General features: G+C 42.6%; 1 long non-coding RNA gene across 1 annotated transcript; it reads left to right on the top strand.

The window, feature by feature from the left end:
• Nucleotides 1–3,254: 3,254 nt before the first annotated feature.
• LOC121930941 lies at nucleotides 3,255–7,346 on the top strand. Its single transcript, XR_006104071.1, has 3 exons — nucleotides 3,255–3,376; nucleotides 6,881–6,976; nucleotides 7,240–7,346. It is a non-coding gene; the product is annotated as an uncharacterized LOC121930941 (long non-coding RNA).
• The last annotated feature ends 661 nt before the right edge of the window (nucleotides 7,347–8,007 follow it).

Below are 8,007 nucleotides of genomic sequence, written 5' to 3'. Positions count from 1 at the left end.
CCCTCTTCACTAAGAATAGCTTGTGCTTGCACAGACAGCATCTGAGACTCAGCTCACAGAGGTGACTAACATCCTGTTGGTGACATATGCCATAGAGAGGTGTAAGGTACTGCACTTAGGGCAAAAAATATATATATAAAAATGAAATGCATAGATATAGGATGGGGGACAGTTGACCTAACAAGACTACATGTGAAAGGGATCTAAACATCCTAGTATACCACGAGTTGAACATGAGTCAACAGTGTGATGCAGCAGCTAAAAAGGCCAATGTGATTCTAGGCTGCATCAATAGAAGTATAGTGTCTAGATCAAAGGAAGTAATAGTACCACACTATTCTGCTTTGGTCAGGCCTCACCTGGAATACTGTGTTCAGTTCTGGGACCACAATACAAAAAAGGATGTTGAGAAACTGGAGCATGTCCAAAGGAAGGCCACCAAAATGGTGAAACTTTTGGAAACCATGCTTTATGAAAAGAGACTTAGGGAGCTGGGTATGTTTAGCCTGGAGAAGAGATGGTTAAGAGATGATATGATAGCCCTGTTTAAGTATTTGAAGGGGTGTCATATTAAGACTAGAGCAAGCTTGCTTTCTGCTGCTCCAGAGAATAGGACCCAAAACAATGCATGCAAGCTACAGGAAAAGAGATTCCACTTCAACATTAGGAGGAACCTTTTAATAGTAAGAGCTGTTTGACAGTGAAACACACTCCCTCAGAGTGTGGTGGAGTGTCTTTCTTTGGAGGTCTTTAAATAGAGGTTGGATGGCCATCTGTCGGGGATGCTTTGATTGTGAGTTCCTGCATGGCAGGGGTTGGACTGAATGGCCCTTGTAGTCTCTTCCAACTCTATGATTCCATGAGTCTATGACTTTGGTTACAAATAAAAAACAGTTTTAAAGGTGCTGCCACATTTCTTTTTTTCCTCCTCCTCCCCCCTCCCAAGTTACACTGCTGTACTTACTTTGATAGAAGTTACACTGGGAGGTATCTACTTACTCCTTATGTGCCAGGGTGCAGTTCTATAGCCAATTAGCATCCAAGACAGGACAGACTTCAAAAAGAGACAGCTGTCACCCTCCTAGACCTCTAGCATAATACATGCATATAATTTATATGAGATGTTCAAGAGGGCAGTGGCTCTTCCTTTTTCCCAGCTGCCCAAATGCAGCTGAATGGTACCTGGGCACCTCCCTGTCCCTTCACTCACTTTTGTGGCAGTGCACCTTGGCATCATCAAGCTGCACTGTACAGATGGGAACAGTGGAACCCAGTGTAGTAACACTTGTGGTATTTTACGCTCTACCAATGTTTCTGTTGGATCTTGGACTGTGGCTGCTGCTGAAAAACACCTCAGTGTGATTACAAATGATGCGCTAGCATTTGCCTAGCTTTAAACTATTGTAAAGGTTAAGGAGAAACAACATGCTTACTTTTTTAAAAAAAGACATCCACATTAGAGGTGATCTAAGGTCAAGGGAGAGCCAGCGAGTTGTAGTTGCTGAGCATTGGACCATGACTCTGGATCTTAAAGTTTAAATCCCCATTCAGCCATGAAAACACAATGGGTGACCTTTGGACAAGTCACACTCTCTTAGCCTCAGAGAGTGGCGATGGCAAACCTACTCTGAAGAAACATGCCAAGAAAACCTTGTGATAGGTTTGTGTTAGAGTGCCATAAATCAGAAACCAGAAGAGTTTTGGATTTTGGGTTGTTTGAAGGCAAACGACACATACACACACACACAAAATCAAGGGAAGAATGTTTTGCAAACTGAGAGGTTATTCCTACAGTGAAAATAATCCAGGATTAATCCATCTGAATCTTTGTTGTCTACATGCATCCCGAATGTAACGATTAAGTGGGTGGGGGGCTGCCAAAGAACCCCACTTGAACCAGGATAATCGATACAGTACTGTTTTTTACCCCAAGTTGCATCGTCAGCAATGTGAATCACCAATGTGAATAGAACCAGGATTAAACTCTGTATGCCTTCAACACATTTAGAATACATTTGCATGGTCGACTCCATCTTTATTCAAGTGCTGTCACGTAGAGATGCAATTCCATAGTGTGAAAAACAAATCCAGAATGTTCGAGTGAGGTTATTTGCATTGTTCCACTAAAAATCCGATGTCTGAATGACCCTTGAGGAAAGAACAATTTTCAAAGGTTCCTCTCTTTTGTAGGAGGGGTTTGAATAGATATGGAATAATTTGCTTATTGAAAGAGAGGATAACCCTCACTCTAAATTAGCTTTGTGACCTCATCAGGATCAGATTAACAGTGTGGCATCATTCAGAGTGAGTTACTGTCCATTCAGAGGCATGGTACAGACCACCTCTTTGGGGCAGTCTGCAGCTGCCACTTTTATCTCCGGGTTGGTAGCAGAGCATCCTCCATGGTGATTTCCTATCTCCTAACAAACTCTGATGAACCACATTATAACTTTGTGATGTCCCAATACCATCGGACTATTGTTCCTATTTGGCTCAGAGCCAAATTGAGAGGAAACTGTCAAAAATGGTGCTGAAGAAGCAGCTGGTTAAGGTTATGATCAAGTGGAAAACAGAGCCAAGAGAGGATTTCAAGAAAGTTCGAGTTGCACTCTCTCACCCTATGGCACTTAGTATTGCACGTTAACATTACATGAAGCCCTCTTCTTTACCTCCCGAAACAAATGACTAACAACTGCTTGATTTTTTTTCTCATTGAAAATAATAACAACACAATAAAGTTGATATGAAAATTCCCTACAGATGACTCAGTTTGGGTTTCTTGGCCAGTCTTGACTCTTTTCCAAATTGTTTTGCCTATGTATTTGTAATTTAATTTAATTTAATTTAATGTTTACAAAATGTGCTGGGCTAGATATTTACCCACTGTCCAGTACTTTACATAGGTGCTGAAAGGTCATCATGTGCAAAGTGTTGGGATGCAGCTTGTGGCTTTCCTCCATATCAAAGGGTGGGTGCTGGAGCTCTAAAAATCAACTGCAGTGCAGGGAAGGAAAAGAAAAGCACACCAAAAAATAGGGGAGAGCAGCTGCCAACCTCTTCATCCTGAGGCATCTCTGATTGGATACTGTTAGAAACAGAGGATTGGACTGCAGGGACCTTTCACCAGCAGAGTTCCTTTCTGACACTGTTCTCTGCTTTGGTCATATGCCCTCCCTTCCAATCCTGACCAGATAAACAAGCTTCTTGTTATGCATGCTGTCTGCTATCTTGCTGCTTCAGTCATGTTGATGAGGCAGACACTCTGGGCTATTTTCAGACTCTTGTGGCATTTCTGGTTTGGATTCAGTCTGCAGCAAATGATGCCTTTTGGGCTTGCTCTTCCTGTTGCCTGATCATGCTGCCAGTATATCATGTGGTATGGTTTTGTTTCAATATAAAGATTCATTGGGTTGTAGAACAGGAAGAGGGTGGGGACCTCTCCTTCAGGACCTCTTTCTCTCTCTCTTTCCCTTGTCATCATCCCCAGCATATATAAATGATGTGCAGAGTCTACAGCTCTCATCATGAGGGGAAAGGCTTTCCCTCATCCATTACTCTTGCAACTGCCCCTAGAATCTAAAACAGCAGGTCTCCATTTCAATATGTACTTTGAATATGTACAAAACAGACCTGATTTCCTTCAAACAAGAGATGGAAATAATATTTGTAACTATTCATTCCCAAGTAAAAAAAACCAAAAAACAGGTTTCCCAACCTTGGGAAAACCCCATTGGGAAGAGCCCTGGTGGCGCACTGGTTAAATGCTTGTACTACAGCCACTCACTCACAAATCACAAGGTTATGAGTTCAGTACCAGCCCAGGGTCGACTCAGGCTTGTATCCTTCCAAGGAGGTCGCTAAAATGAGTACCCAGCTTGTTGGGGGCAATTAGCTTACACCTTGTAAACTACTTAGGGAGTGCCTTAGTGCACTGATAAGTAGCATAGAAATGTACTTTCTATTGCTATTGCTATACTCTCTCAGCCTCAGGGGAAGGCAACAGCAAACCTCCTCTGAACAAATCTTGCAAAGAAAACCCCACAATAGCTTCACCTTAGCATCACCATAGGTCAGAAACAATTGAAGGCACACAACAAGAAGTCTGACTTATGAGTGATGCCATAAATACCAACCAGAATGACAGCCATATTTCCCACACAGAAAACACTTGTCTGTAAAATAAAACTGTTTTCTGTCCAGAAAACTGGGGGAGGGGGTGGTTTACACCAAAAACCACAGAATAATTCTCCACGGAATAATTCTTATGCAACATTTAAGGAGGTTCAAATATGGTTAGAATACTGCAAAGGATTTTCCTCTCATATCAGGGAGAAGACTTCTTCTGTGAAAAACAAAATAGTAAAATGAAGTTGAAGACTTTCAGGGCTAGCATCCATAGTTTTTGTGTTTTTTTTTTCAGGCTATGTGTCCATCTTCTAGAAGAGTTTATTCCTGATGTTTATTCCAGGGTCAGGGCCTTTCCCAGCAGATAATTATCACTAATTAAGCAGACACTAATCCTCTTTGCATATCTTCCCACCCTGAGGCTTGACCATCAACAACAGAACAATACATAGATTAACATGGAGATCACCGCTCCCTACCCAGGGTCACACAGTATATATATATACCTCACTCACCTCCATGCCAGCATTCTCTGAGGATGCCAGCCACAGATGCTGGTGAAACATCAGGAATAAGCTCTTCTAGAACATGGCCACATAGCCCGAAAAACCCACAAAAAAATGAAAATAGTAAAGGATTTATTTCCCTACTAGTAACACAGGGGTGTCAGGGTGAAAGCAGTTTGGAAAGACATTTTATGCTTTTCTGTTTGCCTGTTACAAAAGAGAAACCAAAGGGGAGCACGAACCAGAGGAAACGAGTTCACAGTAAAGATGAGCCCTTCTGTCTTTCCCCCTATTTGTCAAGGATAGGCTGGTGATGGATGAATAGAGGGCACTTTGAGGAAGTAGTATGGGCAGATCTTGGGACAGGGAAATAAATCTTCACTTGATTTATACTCACAATGAAGAATAATTTCAAAAGTCTTCTTCCCATTAGGCCCGATAACAAGAGGTTTCTTCACATGTTTTTAAAATCATTTTTTTACATTGCAGAATTTTTTTGCAAGAAAAGACAGAAAATATTGTTTTTCTGGCAATATATATATAAAGTAGAGTCTGGATTATCTGACATAAATGGGTGGGCTGATTGTCGGATAGCCGAAAATGTTGGATAATCCGGAGGGTATGTTTGGGGGTGTGGCTGTGCCTGTCGCCTTCCTCGTTGCCATGTTTTGGCCCTTGTTTTGTGGCCTGGAGGTACTTGCCTTGCTTGCGACCGCCACTGCTGCACTTGGAGACATGTTTTGGGGTGAGGCTTCACTCGCCCTTCGCTCCTTGTCTGTCATGGCCACCATGTTTGGGGGCGTGTCCAGGGGCACAGAAATGCCTACAGCCATGTCCCCAAGCAGTCGCGACGTCAGATAATCTGGAATGTCGGATGACTGAAGGGCAGATACATATATATATGTATATATATAATGAAAATAGTTTACTTTGCACAGAAAATACTGTACTCTGCGGGTACTCTACAGATACAAGCGACAACCGTTCACACAGTAGGTTGCTTAGGTTGCTTAAACAATGAGGTCTATGAGACTTAAAGCAGGCCAGCTTAACAATTAACAGGATTTGAGCCTTGATATATGTCACTGTTATTTTTGCCTGCTTTCAAGCAATTTTTGATTTATATCAACCCTAATGCAACCTTATCTTGGGGTTTCATGGCGGAATTTGTTCAGAGAGGCTTTGCCATTGCTTTCCTCTGAGGCTAGGAGTGTGTGACTTACCCAACATTACCCAGTAGGGTTCCATGGCCCAATGGCGATTACAACTGTGGTCCCCCAGTCTAGTCCAGCACTCAAAACACTATACCATACTGGCTCTCACATACAACAAAAATGTACCATGCAGTGAAATAAAAGATTCTGTACAAAATAAATAATCATGACAGAGGCCCATTACATACCTCCGAGAAAGGCCAGACTGGATGTGGTCGGTTTTCCTGCGGAGGGACACAGCAGCAGCCAAACTGTGTGGCGTCCCTCCGCCCCAAAAAGAACCCAGAAAAACCAGGTTCTTTTTGGGTTGCCACGTGCAAGTCACAAGTGCGCTATTGGCACACTCGTGGCGTAAGCGGCACACAGCAATGTCTATACACTGTGTGTCATTTCCGTCAAAATGGCGGACCCCATGTGGATGGGAGGCCTCCATTAGGACACCGTCCGCACATCCTAGAGTTTCTGAGTGTGCGGATGCTGTGCACTCCGAAACCCTAGTATCGGTGGCAGCACAGCGCTTTTGGCCTATCTGTCTTGGCCAGAAAGTTATGGATGTTTGCAGGCTAAGTAAATGTTTAAAGTGAGTTTTGCTGCTCTAGATTTTTATACAACTTCCCATTAACAGGGCTGGGGGTTGCAGATATTCTGCAGCACTGCAGTGTTGGCTGCTGTTTTGTGTTTTTCCATGGTTTGTGATGGGGAGCAGTTAGCTTTCTAACAGCCCATGATATATGTACTTAACTGAATTCTTTTGCTTGCAATTCAAGCAATGAATTCCCCAAGTATAGAGTTCCATACCGAGTCCTCTGATAGGCTAATTACATCTTATTAGTACATATATTAAAGCCCCAAGCCCTCTCAAAAAATTATTATTCAAGAAAAGCTACTGTGGTGTTCAGAGGAAGGAAGTGGCAGGGCACCCCAGTTAATAAAAGAAACTAAATAGAAATTCTTCATACTGTTCTGCATTACACTAGTCAAGTCTTACACGCAATCTAACAATTATCTTTAAATTAAATACTGTTTCAACTACAGGTTTCAGCCCAAGCATTTCAGCAGATGTGCCTTTGAAATAGCTGACCAAGCCTTTGCGGTTTATGTCCAACTGAGTTTAAGGGCACTAACTCCCAGGTAAGCATGTATAGAATTGTAGGGATTTATCTCTCTGCAGGCATTACAATCAGCCAAGCAAAACGAGCCCATAGCTTACCGGATACTATCACTTGTGCTCCCTCTGCTGGTTGGCTCTTCCAATAATAAATAATGTGGGAAGCATTACATACAGGTGAACAGGGATTTTTAAATTTTCCTTTGACTTTTGATATTACAAAACAGTCATTTCCATAAGAAATATTCTGGTCAGATTAACCACCACCTTTTAAATTACTGTACAGAGATTTGGAACTGGAGACCTCTCCAAGACCCCCGTCCTCGGCCTCTTTGCTCAGGTCCTGGAGGTCTAGGCCCGTAACTTTCCTGATCAAGTCTAACCATTTGGTATGTGATCTTCCTCTCTTTCTACTACCTTCCACCTTTCCTAGCATCATTGCCTTTTCTAATGGTTCATTTTTCCTCATGATGTGGCCAAAATATGCCTCAACTTAGTCATTCTGGTTTCCAGGGAGAGTTTCAGACTGATCTGTTCTAGGACCCCTTTGTTTGTCTTCTTGACTGCCCATGGTATTCTCAGCAATCTTCTCCAAATGAGCTGATTTTGTTTCGATTGGCTTTTTTTGCCCTTCCCAGTCCTAGTCTTCTGATTTCTTGACTACAGTGTCCATTCTGATCAATGTTATGAACCAAGGTATGGGAACTCTTTAACTATTTTGTCTCGTGGTCTAGAGTGAATTCTTGCAGATCTTCCGTGTTCATTATTTTTGTTTGTTTTTTTATACAGTAGGCCCTCTCCTTACGTGGGTGATACATTCCGGATCCCCCCGCATAAGGGAAAATCCGCCTATGCTCAAGCCCCATAGGAGATAATGGGGCATGTGCATGTGGCGATGCAGCGAGTGCACGCCACAGGCACACACACCATTGTTCTTCTCCCCGCGTAGCTTCCGTGTAAACTGGAAACCACATAAAATCTATCTGTGCATGGCACAGGTGCACTGTATTCAGCATTAATCCAACCTTGACATTTTCCTCCTTGACCTTCTTCA

The sequence above is a fragment of the Sceloporus undulatus genome, chromosome 1 (genome assembly GCF_019175285.1).
Source record: "Sceloporus undulatus isolate JIND9_A2432 ecotype Alabama chromosome 1, SceUnd_v1.1, whole genome shotgun sequence".
Classification (NCBI taxonomy): domain Eukaryota; kingdom Metazoa; phylum Chordata; class Lepidosauria; order Squamata; family Phrynosomatidae; genus Sceloporus; species Sceloporus undulatus.
The sequence above is the reverse complement of the archived record's forward strand: the minus strand, read 5'-3'. Positions and strand labels throughout refer to the sequence as shown.